Here is an 18,001-nt window from a genome sequence, read left to right on the forward strand (position 1 = left end):
GCCTTTCTTTCCATCTGAGTGAGAGCACCATACTGTAGCCAGTTCAGAAAAATCGTGTCCCTCCTAGACTGTCCCACCAGCAGCCAGCAGGGCTGATGGGAACGATCAGGAACAGGTCTTCTGCAGAACGTTCCCCCTGCAGCCAACAAGGCAGAGGGACGAGAATCCTGGCATATGGCTCTGCTCAGACCCAGTGAGGAACAGAGGAATCCTTCATCCTCTGATCCCTCCACTAGGATGCATTGCCTTCAAGATGCGAGCAAGCAAAACAAAAATCTAAGCAGAGCGTTGCGAGGGCTGTGAGGAAGATGAATCAGTCAGATCTTCCTGTGAACTTTCTCCAATCTGCTTTCTTGCCAGAACACCCCCAAATAGGCTGTAAATCACTCCAGCTCAAAATCCCCCAGAAGTCCCGCAGCCTGTACCATAAGCTCCACTCCACACATTTGTATTTACAGCCCTAACTTACTCCTCTCCCAGGCACAGCTTAAATTCTGGTCAAGAGGGTTATTTGCTAATGTCAATGGTGACCTTGAACTGGGTGCTTACTAAATACTATGAGCGTGCATACTGCTATCTCATCTAACCCCACATCAATCCATGTCGTCGCTAGTGTTGGGCCCATTTTCCAGATGATAGAACAGAGACACAGAGCACCTCAGACATCACCTACTGTCATCATACCTGTAACTAAGTAGGCAGCTCCGCTGGAGGTGACCATGTGGCCATGGAGACAGTCACCAAGTTAAATGCATGATTATCTACCCCAAAAGGCCCTCCACACTACCCAACAGTATTAGAAGTGCCCTCTCCCACACTCCACCCCAAAGTTGAACTCTGAGACCCCTCTCTGCTTTTACCTTTGAATGTGAGCTGGACTTAATAGCTCCCCTCTAGCACCCAGAACATGGATGAAACCATGGTGTACGACTTCTAAAGTCAGATCAAGAACCACACCGCCACTCTGGCCTCACTCTCATGGGTCATTCATCCTGGGGACAGCCAGTCACCATGTCGTGAGGAAACTCAAGCTGCTGTAACCAAATGCAATGGGCTCGTCCCCTGGTAAGCGCAAAGGTGACAGACCCAACCAGAAGATACAAGAGAAGAGAGAGGTTTATTACTTGCAGCAAGTAAGAAGCATGCTGGATACTTCTCAAAGCAGGGTCTTCCGGAACAAAAAAAAAAAAAGCAAGGGGCTTTTATTTGGGAAACTTAGACATATTCTTATGGGAAAAAAAAAATCTCCTGGTGCATTAGAGGCAGCACATTCCTGAGCATGCCCGGTTTGAAGTCACACATCACGTGTTCACAGATCAGCAGACAGGAAGGCCTCTGGGTGGAGAATTTAGTATTATAATGAGCAAAGTTTACTCCAGGTCACCTAAAAAGTTGTGAGTCAGAGCAACTCAGTGGTTTTGGGCTGGTTCCTTGTAAGTTTCTCTGGGGGACCTTCTTCTGAAACAAACCAAGAAAGAAAGAAAGAAAGAAAAACTTGGAGGGAATATTATTAGACATTTAAAGGGGCAGCTCCTCCCAAGCATAGTCAACTGCCCCTAAAAGCACCAGCCTAGCTGCTGACCCAGCCCGTGGCTAGGTCCATGCAGAGAGGAACCGGTGATCTGCCAGCCCTGGTCTCCAGCTCAGCAGCCACGACACGGAGCCACGGAGGAATGAGCACCTCAGCCCCAGGCAAACGTGGCAGAGGTGGCAGCAGCATCTTCCTGAGTACCTTCTGGAAGACCCTGCACCAAAACTAGGAAGCTCTAGAAATCCTGGCCTTCCCTCCCAGGAACCAAGCTACTGTTTAAGCCACTCGGCCGGGAAGTAATTTATTGTGTATCAGTGATAACTAAGCCCTTGTCCTTCCCCCCACTTATCACGGCCAGAGTCATATTTTTTAAAATGTGAAGTGTGATTATGTCATTCCTTTACTTCAAATTCTTTCGTGGCTCTCCGTCCCTCGCGGACCAGCAGTGAGACTCATTAAAACGGCATCCAAGGCTCTTCAGGGCCTGGCCTCTGGCCCCAGCTCTCAAGAGTCACTTGAGGTCTCTTTCCTCTGGCAGCCCAGACTCGCTTCGTATCTGAAGCCCCTCTCTCTGGGATGATCCACATACTCGTTAATATTTACCAGGGGATCTCCTGCCCCCGATCAGGAAAGATTGTCTTCGGGAACAGTCCTGAGCTCAGGGGAGCCATTCCAGAAGCAATTTGGGAACAAGAAAGGATAAAATGGATAGGAAAAAATATATATATTGAAAATTGTCTGGCTTCAATAGCAATCACCAAGTGAATCAAAGAGACATCCTCCTCCACTCTCCAGATAAAATCCAACCTGGCCCGGGACTCTAAGTCCATTTCTGGAAGCTGGGAGCCTGACGCGCAAATCTGTTTGGCATTTTCCAGGAGAACAGCCCAGCGGACGGTGTGATCCTCTAGGTAGCGGCTGGAGCCCTGTCCCCCACCGTGACCCAGGCGCCTGAAGCATCCCATCAGGTAGCCCTGACACCCGAGTGCCATTTGAAACTGACGTGAACTTGGAACACTGAGATTTCAGGTTCACGGTCAGTTTGGGGCATGTGATTGTGAGAGGCACCGTGGGTGGACCCAGCAAAAGGCAGTCTTGGTGCGTTTCCTTTAACCACAGGGAGGCCACCGGACTTCACTAAGTCCAGGACCTTGTGATCGTCTATTTATATTTTTAAAATACTTTATGTTTTTAAATTGACCTAAAATAATTGTCCATACTTAGGGGATACAGTGTGGTTTGTTTTGTTTGGTCCTGGGAACTGAGCCACACCCCCAGCCCTGTCTTGTATTTTATTTAGAGACAGAGTCTCACTGAGTTGCTTAATGCCTCGCTTTTACTGAGGCTGGCTTTGAACTCACAATCCTCCTGCCTCAGCCTCCCAAGCCACTGGGATTACAGGCGCAGGCGACTGCACCCAGCTACGGTGTGATATTTTAAGGCAAGTATACAATGTATAATGATCATTTTCTTCTCCTTCAACATTTACATTTCTTTGTGTTGGGAGTCTTTCATATTCTCTCTTTGGGTTTTTTATAAACCATATAATAAATTGTTGTGAACCAGTCACCCAACTGGACTGTAAAACATTAGAACTTATACTTGCATGACTGTGTTGGTAACTGTTGTCTCTGTCCCTCATTCCCACCACACTTCCTCACCTCTAGTGACCATTGTCCTGCTCTCTATTTGTATGAAATCAACTTTTTTTTGATCCTACCAGATTTATTTCACTTTACATGATATCCTCCAGGTGCAACCACATTGAGAGAAATGGCAAGCTTTAACTCTTTTATGGCTGAATAATATTCTACTATGCATATGTAACATATTTTCTTTATCTATTTATCTGTTGATGTGACTTCTTATAATAGTATCTCTGAGTAGTGGGGACGCATGATCAGTGGTCACCTCACCAAAGTAAGGGACTTGAAGCTTCTATACATAGAAAAACTTGAAGCTTCTCCTCATGACTGGAAGGGCCCACCAGGCAGCGTGGCTGCTCAGCTTGCTGCCTGGCCTTCTCCCCCTGCCTCATCCGATCATCTCCCTTTCATTCTTGGAGGACTATGTGTCCTTTTCCTAGCCATTCAGTCCTAGCTCAGCTGTCACCTCTGCAGGAACATATTCCTGTCCTATCTTTCGGAAGGAACGTCCCCCACCCCAGGCCCTGTGCAAAACAGGCTGCAGCAAGAATCTGAATTGGCTCAAGGGAGGAAGATGAGAGCTAAAAAAGTATGAGGAACTTTCGTTTCTTCCTTCCAAACTGTCTGCCCCCTGGACATGGTGATGGATGTGGGGGGGGCCAGGACTCCTTCCAACTCCAGCTCTTCTTCTGCAAGGGGTGCTTACAGGGGGAAAATATCCAAAATTGTCCTGGGTTTACTCTGATGCTTTATTTTATCCTCAAGCATTTGTCTGTTTGCCTTTGATCAGCAAAAACTGAAAGGTACTGAGGGTTTACATACTAGCAGCTTAGAACGCTCACATAGGTATTTCATCCTGAGGCACCCGGTGGCTTTTGTGCTCAGGGTGGGAAGGGGAAGAGGGTGCAGTAGATTATCTGGGTCTACCAAGCCTCCTTCCTGGCAGGGCAAGTCTCCAGAGGAGGTCTGAGTGGACAGAGCGGAGCTGCTTATAAGCAGTGGCGCAGATCACTGCACCTGTCCAAGGTGATGGGCCACTGTGGAATCCTGGTCCGGCACCCTCCGCATCCTCTTCAGGGCCTGCACACTGAAGTCTCCTCTCCAAGGCGGGTGCAGTTTTCATCACATGATTCTTCACCTTATTGGGGACTATTATGATCTAATTGTAGGTGACCCTTCTTGTGGCATTGTGAATAGGTGTTCTTAATAAAAGTCAAAGCTAAAAAAAAAAAATATTGAACTAACCACCTATAATACCTCCTGGGCTACTCCCTTCTCAGCCAGCTTCAGAGATGTGCTAGAAAACTGGCTTTACAAGACGGGGGAAAAAAAGGAAAAAAGAAAAATAAAGCCCTGATGTAGCACTTGTCGATTCCCCTGGTGTAAACATTTCCACCACGGCCAATCAGCTGGCAAAGATTCCTGAACATTTAAAAATCAACTCACAATGGCCTGGGGTTGTGGCTCAGTGGTAGAGCACTTGCCTAGCACACATGAGGCACTGGGTTTGATCCTCAGCACCACGTGAAAATAAAAAATGAAATAAAGGTGTTGTGTCCATCTACAACTAAAAAGACAAAAAATTAAATGAACTCACAGGAATTTGCAAAACCCATTAACGACACACCACTGCAAAATGCCTCCTCATCGTCCTTGTTTTAGGGATGTTACAGTCTAGGATCCCACCACAGCCCCTGACTTCAGAAAATAAAGGCAAATCCTGGCAGGCTTATTTTTTTTTTTTCTTTTCTAGAAGAAATCTAAACTTGTACACCAAAGTCAGGATAAGGGTTAACATTTGTGAAAAATAATTCATAATCACCGTGAACAAGTTAGCCCATTGTGTGAGGAGGCTGTTAATCCGATGGCTGGTCTTGCTTCTTAGCCTGCTGCTGAGCATGGGGGCTGGGGCGACTTTCCTGACGACTGGGACATCCTCCTTCAAGCTTCTTTGCCCTCGAGCAAGGTAAGAAAGGGCTCCGTTCACCAGGGACGCTCAATTATCCTAATGGATGGATAGGGCTGAAGGAGGTAAGCAGTTTAAGAGCCAGGACCTATACACGAGAGCAAGCTCACAGCCAGGGGTGAACTTGACCCAGATAAGGTAGCAGGACCCAATCCCATCTTTTTTGACAGATGCAAACAGCTTCCATCTAGACTGTGCCTGAAGGCAAAGACCTGTGGAGGCTGACCTGGCTCCCGCTCAGAGCTCAGGTAGACTGGGAACTTCAAGACTAGACCAGGTATAAGGCCATGCAGAGAGAGAGAGAGAGGGGACATGTGTGCTGCGCCTCACCTCCCCGTCAAAACACCCCAGTGATTCTGAGCACATCCCATTCCAGCCAAAGTGTGGGGGCGTGGATCAGCAAACAGCGTTTGGCTTTCAAGACCAGACGCCCAGTCCTGCTCGGAAGTGGCTCTGTGCTTCAGCTTCTCCTTGCCATTGGGGGATAAATGCAAGACCTAAATGTTCTGCACCTTTATGTTACATCTGTTGTTTCAAGGACTAATCAGTCCAAGAAATGGGGGCCTTATTATGTATCAGTCACTGGGCAAAGGACTGAGGTTACAAAAGTCAAAAGGATGGACTGAGACCCTCTGCAGAACACCTCTCCCTGGCAAGTGGGCAGCTGGACCCCTGAGTGACGGGGTCTGGAGACTTCCTGGGTGACTATGGGCATATACATGTCTACAGATTGCAGACGCCAAGAGGTGGCAGAGGATGGGGCCCAAGGTAGAATCAGGATCTAGTTTAGGTGAATGACAGCCTTGTTGGAGTCAAACAAAAATCCAGGCAAGGAAATCAATACCAAGAAGGAGGTGGAAAGAATCAAGCCATAGCCACCATGACAGAGGCGCACACACACACACACACACACACAATCATCTCACTGATATATGTTAAATACACAAATATATAGATAGATAGATATTATGTGTGTGTGTGTGTGTGTGTGTATAGGTGTGTGTGTGCATGTGTGTATACAGACATACAGTTGGCCCTCTGTCTCTGCAGGTTCCACATCTCTGTGTATTCAACCAACCACCTATCAAAAATATTTTTTAAAATATTGTGTCTGCAGCGAACATACATAACAGCTTTTCCTGTCATTATTTCCTAAACAATACACTGTAACAAATATTTACATTGCATCAGGAATCATAAGTGATCTGGATGGTCTACGAAGCGTACAGGAGGATGTTTGTAGGTTCTATGCAAATACTACACCATTCATATAAGGGCCTTGAGCATCTGCAGATTTGGGGACCCTCAGGAGACCTGGAACCAACCCACTAGGGAGGGATACTGGGGGACAACTGTGTATATTCAAAACCTGGCAAAAATGAGCAGTGACGTTGCCCAGCACCCGGGAAGGAGGGCTTGGTGGATGAATGGCCACAGGCAGGCAGCAGCAGGCTGAGTCTTGTCTGGGGGGAAGGTTTGGCAAAGCCATGATGCAGGTGGGAGACAAAAGACCAAGAGGGCCCACCTGGAGGGTGACCCGTGAAGACACACACTGCAGACCATGGAGAACGGGAGGAAGGATGTTCCCATGGCTTGACTATGTTCCCCAAAGTTCATGGGTTGGAAACCTCATCCCCACGACTGTGTTAGGAGGTGGGGCCTGGTCGGAGGCGATTCGTGTCTTTATTGAGCAGGTGGGTTAGTTATCAGGGGAGTGAGCTTGTTGTAAAAGCAAGTCCTGCATCCACCTCGTTCTCTTGCTCTCGCCCACTTCTCCTTCCACCTTCCACCATGGGATGATGCAGCATGAAGGTCCTCATCAGATTCTGGCTGCTAGATTTTGAACTTCCCAGCCTCCAGAACTGTTAGAAATAAACTTTTTTTTTCTTCCTAAATTATCCAACCTGCAGTATTCTGTTATAGCAGCACAAAATAAACAATGGCTTCAAACACAGACCACAGAACACACTACCGAAACTCTCTCCCAGAGAAACTAACAGCTAGAAAGCCACCTGTCTCCTCCCCTACTTTTCCCAGTACCATCAGCATAACAATCCTCATGGTTATGCTTGGCTCTTTAATGCCCCCTGAAAACCTCATGTGTTAGACCATGCAGAGGTGAAATGATTTGGTTAGGAGAGCTGAAAACTCATTAGTGGATTAATCCATTTGATGGATTAGTCATTTGACTACCAGGTGGTAACTGTGGGAAGGTGGGACTGTCTGTGGGTGTGGGCAGGACTACATGTGTCCATGGCCCCTTCCTCTCTGGCTGGCTGCTTTCCAACAGCCCTAAGCTCAGCCTTGGAGCCAGCAGACCACAAATTGAACCTCTAAACCATGAGCCCCAAACAAACCTTTCCTCCTCTAAGAAGTTCTTCTCAGGCATTTTGGTCATGGTGACACAAAGCTGGCTCACAGGGTTAGAGATCTGCTCCTTGAGGACTGAAGGGAGGGAAACTGTGAGATAAAAAGTCACTCCTTCCCTGGGCAAAAGGTCCCTGGAGGACAGACCCTAAGTCCCTACCTGTGGCCTCCTACAGCAAGGCAGGGCCCTGGGAGGAATTCTGATTTTCTTCATTTCAATCCTAAAATGTTCTAAACACTGGCCTGATACCCGACGTGATGTTTCTGCGTTGGAACTTCTGGGCAGGCGAGGCCCTCCTCCAGACTAGACCGTCCAAAACCCGACGTGTTTTCCAGGGTCTGGAGGAAAGCTGCATCTGTCCTTCTGTAGGACAAAGGCCACCAGTGCTCTACTTGGCCACCCAGATCAGAGCTGTAGAGCCACAAGGCTGCCCTACTTCACCCATCTCCTCCGTCTCCCTAGTCACTGCCTCACAGAGGGTCGGCACACCCTGGTGTGACAACAGTTAGGCAGATCTGACAGCGATGAAGGGACCCAGCTCACAAAACAGGCTCCAGGGTTGAGTGTGCAGAACGGGAAGTCCCTGACCCAGAGCCACTGCCGGAGCTGGGCAATGCAGAAAATGTGGGCCACAGAAAACGTGCTGTCTGCTTAAAGACCGCACTTGTCAGCAGAGAGACCGAGGTGGCCTGTCCTGAGCAGCTTCCTGCCCCGCCACCACTGTGCCCCTGCCCCTCGTTTGGGGCCAGTTTCCCAGGAGAGACCCTCTCGGTGGCTCTGCAGAAGGCCGCTAGTGCATCTGCATCTGTTTGTCCTCGGCGGCTCTCTTGGAGGCCCCTGAGTGCCAGAAATGGAAACATAAATGTCAGTTGCTGCAATGGAAGCAGGTGGCCGGCTCTGACCTGGAGGGGCGCGGCTTCAGGAATTATTTCTGAGGCCAGAGGACTGCAGAGTAGGAAGAGGCCCTTCCACTGTCTTGGTGGGGACATTCATGTGTGCCTTTGTGTTGGGGTGTAAGCTCTAGAGCTGAAAGATCCTGAGTGTCTCACTCAGACTCCCAGACACACACACATAACACAAACATAAAGCGCACACCACACACATGTAGCTCAGAGACACACAGACCCCACATACAGACACACACAGGCACATGCATGCCTGTAACACACATACACTCAGAAACACATGCAAGCACACACATACCTATAATACACACACACAACATAAACAACACACATATCACACACACATACCCAACACAAAGACACATACATTATAACACACATAAACAACACACATACCACACACACATGCATATAACACTTAAGGACACACTCAGGTACACATATACCTATAACACACACAATACAAACATAACACACATAACCATAACACGCGGAGACACACAGGCACACACAACACAAACATATACACACGTCACAGAGAGACACACAGACCCACACCCACAACACCGACATAACACACAGAGAACCACACAGGCACACATATCTGGAACACACACATACACAGTCCACACACCCTTTCTGTGATGTCCACGGCTGTCCAGAGAGCAAGCAATAAACACAGGTTCGCTGAGTGCTGAATGAAGGTAGGATGATGGGCAGGTCTGTCGGTGAGGGGGCTGAATGTGCTTTAAAGTGCGAGGTCTAGCAGGGTGTGGAGGTGCACGCCTGTAATCCCAGGGGCTCAGGAAGTTGAAACTGAAGGATCGTGAGTTCAAATCCAGCCTCAGCAACTTAGTGAGATGCTGTCTCAAAAATTTTAAAAAACATAAGAAGGGCTGGGGATGTGGCTCAGTGGTTAAGTGCCTGGGTTCAATCCCTGGTACCAAAAAAAAAAAAAAAAAAATGTTCAGGATCTAAGATTTGAAAGTTGGCCCTGCAGAAGCACCACTAAGAGTTGAAGAGGTGGTGATTTCAGACACTCGGGAGTCTAATCAGATGGACAATCCCTTCGAGGAAGGAGATAAAAGGCTCAGGAACAACCGCTCCACCCTCATTATTGGTGACAGATTCACTACAGATGAAAATGGAGGATCAGGTGACTTAGAGAATAAAAAGGGAAACACTGTGCGTGCTTATTATTAAATGCTGTTGTTTACCTGAATATGTGTGTATACATACAAACATACACACACATATACTCAGCACCGTACAAGATATATACACCATATGTGCTCCATAGTATTCACATCTACACACACATATACATATATGTACTATGTATGGTGTATATGTGGCATATGGTACAGAGTGTGCATGTGTACATATAGGTCTCTCCAGGTGAGCAGAGCATTTAATAATAAGTGTCTATCTGGTATATGGTGTGTATCTAGCATGTGGTATATATCTAGTATATATACTCATATAAAGATAGATACGTAAATGTGTATGATATATTCATACATAAAGAAAATGACAGTGGAGGCCCTGGCTATTTTCAGGCAAACAGTATCCTGATTTAAACTAATTTTAAACTATAGACACTGTAAATTACTGCAAATTACTATCCTGATCTATAACCACTTGAATTCTGCAAGAGATTTCCCAGGGCTATGATGAAAAACACTGAAAATCCCAGCCTGTGCCCGTCCCCTCATGCCAGCTTAACCCTAATTGCCCACAGTGAGTCCAATTAGTGGCAAATCAGATTTCCCCTTCATTTCATCTGATGAAGGAAGCTTTGGCAGAGGCATCTGTGCCCACCAACCAGGGCAAAGAGGAGAGCAGAGCCAGACTGTACAGAGCGCAGTGAGAGAGCCGCAGCCCCCAGCCCTGCTGCCCGACCCCCACGGCGGGGGGGGGGGGGCAGGGGGCATGGTGTGCACCCGGGTCCTCCTCCAGCTCCTGCCTCCTCCCTGATGTGCTGGGGCTTCCTTCTGTTCCTCTCCCAACATCCATGGAACTTTCTTGAATCAGCATAGTGTTCCTAACCATGGGGTGAGAATCCAATCAGGTATAGTCCTTGGGCGGGGGGTGGAGGGGGGAGCGGGGGGGATATTGATTCTCTTGGTCCCTCTCTTTATTCTATCTCTCCTTCTGTGCCTTTCTCTAACACACACACACACACACACACACACACACACATATCTCTTAACCCCCACCCTCTTGCAGGCCCAGAAGCAAGTGCCAGCCACAGAAAGGTGCAGGATGTCTAACTAACACAGTCCCAGCCCCATGTGTGCCACCAGGGCACAGATACCAGCAGCATTGGCTCCCTGTGAAGTCCTGCCAAAGCCCTCTCTCTCTCTCTCTCTCTCTCTCTCTCTCTCTCTCTTTCTCTCTCTCTCTCAAGGTCACAATAATAGATTACGAAAGAGTGGAAAAGCACTGCTTAGAAAATGGGCCGTGGGGACTTTCCTCTGGGCGGGGAAGGAGAGAACAATGCCCTGCCTACCTCGCGGCAGGTTGTCTGAACTGGGAAGGAAGGAAACTGTGCCGCGTGGGATCCCCATCAGCGCCTCCGCCCCCCCTCTCCGAGGGCTTTGGGAAAACCTGATATGGAGACAGCGCACAAGATCAGACCCTTGGGAAGTCATTCCTCAGGCGTTTTGAAGTAGAAGAAGTTCTGTCACCAACAGTTACACATTCCCCAAGAAACCAAATGGTGCTTCATGGTGGCTGGTGGCTACTTTTATTTTATTTATTTACGTTTTTTTTTTTTTTTTTGTCCCTTGAAAATTAAGGTAGGACAAATGTTCTCATAAAATAAATATTTCCCCGTCTTCAGAAACCACTCATAAAACATCAAAGCCAAAGAACCCTTGCGCCTCTTCAAAACGGATTTTAGATCAGTAAATAGAATTGATCTTCAAGTCCCCTGACAGCCGACTGGGCTGTTGAACGTGATGCTGTAAATAATGACATTGGTTTTCAAGACGTACGGCAGCTACACCCGGGGAAGACATTTTCTGGGTCATGATGCAGTCACTCCACTTCAAGTTTTGACTTAAAAGATATATAGCACGATTTATCTCCAAACGGCTCCGCAAAGAGGTTGCCACATGACAAGCTCATGCCCTGAATTCAAAATGTCCAGGAGAGACAGCCAGAAGAAGAGTTGAGGTTTCCAGAAGCTTCTCCAGTCCCTGCCTTCTGCCCACCCCAAACACTTCTGCTAACCATGTCCTCCTGGCATCTTCTGGCAGCTGCAGGCGTTGGAAACCAGTCTTACCAGTTCCTGAACCGCCAGCCAACTCTGAATGTCTGAACTATTGGCCCCTTTCCCCAAGTGGGCCTGCAGGGAAACCGCCCGTTGGGTTCTGGAGTACAAACCTGCAGTCCTGCCAGAGGAAGGCCACGCTGCCCAGAGATGTCCCCAACTGGTCAGGGCTCCACGGAGCCCCCTCCATCACACAGGCCCTTCCTGAGAGAGTGGATCCCTTTCCAGAACAATATGAATCAACTCATCAGCCCCGTGAGCCTCGGGCTGAAAGCCCAGGCTGGAATGTCTCAGTTCTAGTTTTTCCTCCAGGTTATTTATCTTCTTTCTGCAGCTTCAGGCTGGTCACCCTACAAGGCTGCAGTGCCCCCCCCACCCCCACCCCGGGTCAGGGTGGTGGATGACTATCCACGTCCCTCACTTCCCGATGATTCATGCTGGATGTTTACAGCGAGACTCACAGAGGCACTCGGTGCCTCCCTCCACTGCAGGTCTTGGAATGAGCAGAGCTGGGAGACTGCCCAAAGCGGGCACCAGGATCCCCTGGTGTGCCAAGCCTCCCATGATGCTCCAGCCCTGAAGGGGTGCAGAGGGAGCTGGGGCCTGCCGGGATGCCGAACCTGGATGTCCATGAGTCCGGCAATCCTGATCTGCCTGGAACTTTCACAACGGAGAAGGAAGAGCCAGCAACCTCTTGGGAAAAGCGCATGGGTAAGACGGACTTCCCAAAACAGCTCCTGCTCCATCAAATAAAGAATGCCCCGTTCCTTCTTTCTTAATTAGGAAATAATTTAAAGATGTTAGAAAAGCACAGAAATAATAGAGCAAAGGCCTGAGACTCTACCAATCGATGTTAACATTTTGCCATATTTATTTAAGACTTCTTAAAAAAAAAAAAAAAAGGCTACTGTGTCAGCCAAGCACACAGTAGCTCCCTGTGGGTGCGAAGGGCCTCAGGTATTGAATGCAACAGCTGATGAGCCCTGGGCAGGGTCTCCACGGAGCAGCTGGGTTCCTGAGTGCTGTTCCTTTCCCTGAGTTTCTTCATCTGTGCGTGGGCCGTCGAAGCGAGTGCTCCAGAGTCTAGGTTCTGTGGTTGGGCCTCGGTTCCCTGCCTAGACTCAGGTCCTGTCAGCAAAAGCTGCCTTGTCACTGTGCAGATACAGCAGCTTTAAAGTCCTCCAGCCAGCAGCCCCCAGGCCCCTCCCCTCCTCCTGAGCTACCTGCCTAGCCATGTCCCTTGTCCCAGGCTGGCCACTGGTCACATGGGGCTCCAACGCCACATCCCAGGCATTTCTGTGAATCGAGCTTTGTGGAATGTTTATTCATGGGATAGGAATCCTGGAGAGGAATCAAAGCAGCGCCCTTGACACCATCATCCTCTTGTCAACCTTGGCTCATCGGCCACACACGCTAGCTGCAGCCTCTGGGGTTGAAAAGGTGCTCGCATAAGACTGGCCCAGAGGTGAGTGGGCAGACGGAAGAGTGGCCCATGTCCTTGGACCCCACAGCCTGCCGGGGAGCTGGCAGGGCACAGTGGTGACTCCAAATCTCACTCAAGTGTATGGGTGCATCTGGACCACCCCCTGCCCCCCCATCTCCCCAACAAAGCCTGGTTTCCAGAGCTAGCCTGGGAGGGGAAATTTGGGCTGCACAATAGGGGGTCCACAATGCCCCTCCAATATCTGGTCATTGATTTGACCCACTTCAGGGTGTCCTTGGAGGCCCTGCAGTAACAAACCTATATGGGGATAACCCCAGGCAGCTTTCCCCTCTCTGCAGCAGTGTGCCAGGAGCGCAGGAGGGCAGGGCCTCCACCACAACCCACACAAGGCATTTTGCAATTCCCAGGAGCCCCCACATCAGTGGGATAGAGTGTGGCAGTTTCAGGAGGGGCAGGTAGATGGCAGCCCCACCCCTTCCTCTCTGCTTTGAGAAACACAAGCCTTGTGTCCGTCTACAGAGCCACCTGCCCTCCAAGATAACAGGGTGGTGACTACTGGTGACAGTTCACTTCCTTGACTTTCCAGAGGAAGAAATTGACCCTGAGGTCACAAAATGAGGACAGAAACCAAAACAAGATCCTCTCTCCCTGTGCTGCTCGTCCTGTTTATTTACCAACACACACGGTGCACAGGACAAATACACCAGGTTGAGGTGGGGGGGGTCGGTCAGGGCTGGACAAAGCACCACCCAGGCTCTGCTAATGACTGACGACGTTCCTTCTGCATAACTGCTTGGCTGGCGGGTGAGTAGGGTGGTGTCTGAGAAAACCCACTTTCATCACATCCAGAATGAAAGTCTTTCCAAGCAGGTCACAGGACCATGCTCCATTTTGTAATTGCTCCATTTCTGTCCTCTCTTCTTGGGATGCTAACGAGATGCAATCCACGTAGGTGAGAACCATTCCTGGAAACCAACCCTCATCCATAACGGATCCAACTGCAGCACAGGCCCTCTGCACCCTCAGCAGAGAGTCAGAGGACCAGGAGGATGCTCAGAACTGAGTGCTCTTCCACAAATCTGCCAGCTCCCCACCATGACAGGGTGAGGATGGAGGAGATGGTCTAATGAGCGATTCTTGGCAGGCTTTCAGATAAGGGCTGGTCAGAAAGACCAAGCCGTGATTAGAGGTTTGGAATTTTGAGCTCCACACAACCGTCCTCTGGTAGGGGGAGATGGGCTGGAGAGTGAGTTAATTATTGATCACACCTATGTGATGAAGCCACCATAAAGATCCCTGAACTGCGGGTCATGGGGTGCTCCCATGTTGTTGAATAGGAACGCATACACATGCTGGGAGGGTGGCATACCCAAAGGTCATGGAACCTCTGAGTCTCTTCTGCCACAACTTGCCCTGTGCCCTTCATCAACGTGGCTCTTCCAGAATTGCGTCCTTTTAAATTAATGGATAAAAATAAGTAAAGGGTTTCCGTGACTTCTGTGAGCTATTCTAGAAAATGATCAAACCCATGCAGAGGATCATGGGCGACTTGTTAGGCAAGTCAAACAGAAGTGACAGGTAACCTAGGAATCTACTACTTAAAATTGCATCTGAAGTAGAAAGCCATCTTGTGAGACTGAGCTCTTCCCCTGTGGGAATAGATGTTATTTCCAGGTGGATGGTGTCAGAATTGAATTGAATCATAGGACACATGCTGCTTGCTGGTGGCAGAAAACTGATGAATGTGTGGAAACCCCACACGTTAAGGCCTCAGCCTTCAGAGACTTGGGGATGAAGGAACGATTTAAAGGAGTCCTTGAAGCCATATTCCAATATGGTAGCCACTAGCCGCACGTAGTGTTGAGCACTTGACTGGTGACCATTGGAGTATGCCAAATGTTTAATATACACATGGAGTTTTGAAGCCATAGTACAAAAAAAAAAAAGTAAACTAGTTCATTAACAATTTTCTTAGTATTAATAATGAGTTAAACTGCTATTGTGCTTCTACTGATTAAATATAGCATATAATTAAAATTATTCACCTTTTATTGTGGAAAAACACATATAACATAAACTTTTATCATTTTAGTTCTCTTTAAGGGTGCAGATCTGTAGTGTCAACCTTCATGTTGTTCTCGTACCATCACCACCATCTGTTTCCAGGACTTTCCATCTTCTAAATTTTTTTTTTAAAGAGAGAGAGAGAGAGAGAGAGAGAGAGAGACAAATTTTCAATATTTATTTTCTAGTTTTCGGCGGACACAACATCTTCGTTTGTATGTGGTGCTGAGGATCGAACCCAGGCCGCACGCATGCCAGACGAGCGCACTACGGCTTGAGCTACATCCCCAGCCCCATCTTCTAAATTTGACTTTGTACTCAGCCTGCCTCTCCACCTTCAGCACCCTGGCATCGACTCTACTTTCTCTCTCTATGAATTTAACTCTTCCAGGTGCCTCATGGAGCCAAAAAATATTTGCCCTCTTCTGATTTGCTTATTTCACTTAGTATAATGTCCTCAATGTTCATCCAAGTTGGAACCTGTGTCGAAATTTCCTTTCCTTTTAAGGCTGAATAATATTCTGTTGTATGTAGAGACCACATTGTTAGTCTGTTGTTGGACCCTTGGGTTCCTTCCACCTTTTGGCTATTGTGCTAATGCTGCTGCAAACATGAGTACAAATATCTGTTTGGGTGCTAGCTTGCATTTCCTAAGGGCATATACCCAGAAGTGGAATTAATAGACCATTTGATAATTCTATGCTTCATATTTTGGGAAAACACAATATTCTTTCCACTGCAGCTCTGCCATTTTTCATTCCCACCAGCAATGCAAAAGAATTCCATTTTTTTTCCTACACCCTCACCAACACTTACTTTCTATTATTTTACCTTTTAACTTTTTAGTCACATCGCATTATGGCTTTGATTTGCATTTCCCTCATGATGAATGATGTTGAGCATCTTTTCCTATGTTTGTTGGCCGTTGGTATATTGATAAAGAATGACTTGTTTCCTTTGACTTTTTAAATGCATCCACTAGAAAACTTAAGTTCTATAAGGGGCTCACATTTTGTTTCTGTGGGACGGATCTAGTTTAGAGTGAATAAAGGTACAATTGCTACCATAGGCAAATATTTTGGACAACAGAAAGAATCCTAATATTTAAATTCAGAAATTCGGTTCCACCTAACGATCTCTCAGTTTCTCTCCAGGGATAGCATTTTACGATCTCTTTTTCTCTCTCTGCTGTAAGTACCGAAACCAGAGTTTTCATGCTAAAGGAGAAGTTAGGAATCATTCTCCTAAAACTCAAAGGATACCATATCCTCATTCCCCTAGAAAACCCCCTCTGGCAGGGGATCTTGGCTGCAGAGCTCAACGCCATCCAGCACCTGGGAATGGAGGCATCCAGGTCTATAAATTCTGTGCCATCTGAGGAAAGAACCCTGGGGCTGAGGGATAGGAAATATGGTCTCCATGGAAACCTCAACACCACCAGTACCTTCTGATGACAAGGAGCCTAATCCCGCTCCAAGGGAGGTCCGAACTGTCATCAGACTCTCAGATCCTCTCCCTGGGTCTTTAGGGTGGAGACTGAGTTTGCTCCACTGAAATGGATGCGTTCCTTGATTCTCCAGCCACCCCACCCACACCGGCTGCTGCGAACAGAGTCCCAGGAGTTCAAATTGTATCCAGGAAGGCTGCCATCTCTTTCCACCATTGAGCAGTTATAACAAAGGTGTGTGTGGGGGGGTTTCTAACGTACTGCTCTCTTTCAGAAACTTCCCTGTTTTCCCTGAGAAGGCAGCATCATTGGTCCATATTTCCTTCCTCTTTGCACACTAAAGGTCTCGCAGTCCTGGAGCCTCCACTCCACCCTGGAGGATGGAGGTTCACAATGACACATGGCGGGCAAACGCTATGGCCCGTGAAGGAAAGGAGGAGGAAGAGAGAGAGGAGGAAAGAGAAGAGGAAGAGGAGGAGGAAGGGAAGGAGAGGGAGGAAGAGGAGAAACTTTGTGGAAAAAAAAAACCCAAAAAGTGTGCTGAGACCTGTCATTTCTTCTTCCTAATTAAGAGGAATGGATTTTAAAGCCCACCAGCCCGTGGGCCATAGCTAACGTGGCTTGAAAGGAACGTGATGGTCATATTTGAATGCCATCAGAAAATGAAGGTGATGCAAGAGTGAATAAAGTTGAGCATGAATAAAGGTACAATTTGCTACCACAGGCAAATATTTTGGACAAAAGAAAGAATCCTAATTGAAATACAGAAATTCAGTTCCAACTGATTTTGGAACTGAATTGAGATTCGGTTTTTAAAAATAGGATCTGGTCACCTCTAATTGTAAAGATGATGTAAAGAACATCACAGAGTGGAAGAGAGTCCAAGAGGCTGGAGGGAAATGCTCTGCATTTCCACACAAGCCCTCACAGGGCTCACGGAAGTGTTCTCTGCTATGCATATAAATTCAGGGGTTGGATATTTTAGAATTAAAAGTGACTCATGCTTTGATCATTCTTTTTTTAACCCAAAGTTTCAAACCCACCCATAATTTCCCCCCATCATAGAGCCATCTAATCTCCATGATGCCAGTTTCCTCACCTGAAGAATTAATTAGAAGATACCATCCGCCCTTACAAGGGATCTGGGAGGTGGTTGTTAGGATCCGATGAAATAACAGATGTGTGAACACTTTAAAAAGTGAAGAGGTTCATAACAATGATGATCATAAAATCGTAGCCATCTGCAGGGCTTTGGTGCTTGAATTTCCCTCCAGGTAGAAAATTGCAGGTGTTCAAGCACCCCTGTATCAAAGGGCAGAGTCTTCACAGACAGCCCACTTACCTCCCCCTCTG

General features: G+C 47.7%; 2 long non-coding RNA genes across 9 annotated transcripts; one reads left to right on the forward strand and one right to left on the reverse strand.

Moving 5' to 3' along the window:
- Positions 1–1,221: 1,221 nt before the first annotated feature.
- Positions 1,222–13,170, reverse strand: LOC144366337 (uncharacterized). Of its 3 annotated transcripts, none has more exons than XR_013425379.1 (3): positions 11,807–12,923; positions 5,000–5,199; positions 1,222–1,458 (listed from the first exon to the last, which is right to left on the reverse strand). It is a non-coding gene; the product is annotated as an uncharacterized LOC144366337 (long non-coding RNA). The 3 variants fall into 3 exon arrangements; XR_013425378.1 differs by lacking the exon at positions 1,222–1,458 and adding an exon at positions 3,909–4,396 and having other exon boundaries at positions 11,807–12,922; XR_013425377.1 differs by lacking the exon at positions 1,222–1,458 and having other exon boundaries at positions 4,815–5,199; positions 11,807–13,170.
- On the forward strand, positions 5,059–17,657 carry LOC144366336 (uncharacterized). 6 transcript variants are annotated; one of them, XR_013425375.1, is made up of 6 exons: positions 5,059–5,143; positions 12,185–12,404; positions 13,030–13,158; positions 14,090–14,240; positions 16,483–16,882; positions 16,992–17,657. It is a non-coding gene; the product is annotated as an uncharacterized LOC144366336 (long non-coding RNA). The 6 variants fall into 6 exon arrangements; XR_013425371.1 differs by lacking the exon at positions 5,059–5,143 and having other exon boundaries at positions 10,889–12,404; XR_013425376.1 differs by lacking the exons at positions 5,059–5,143; positions 13,030–13,158 and having other exon boundaries at positions 10,890–12,404.
- Positions 17,658–18,001: the final 344 nt, after the last annotated feature.

Source organism: Ictidomys tridecemlineatus, chromosome 8, assembly GCF_052094955.1.
Source record: "Ictidomys tridecemlineatus isolate mIctTri1 chromosome 8, mIctTri1.hap1, whole genome shotgun sequence".
Lineage (NCBI taxonomy): Eukaryota > Metazoa > Chordata > Mammalia > Rodentia > Sciuridae > Ictidomys > Ictidomys tridecemlineatus.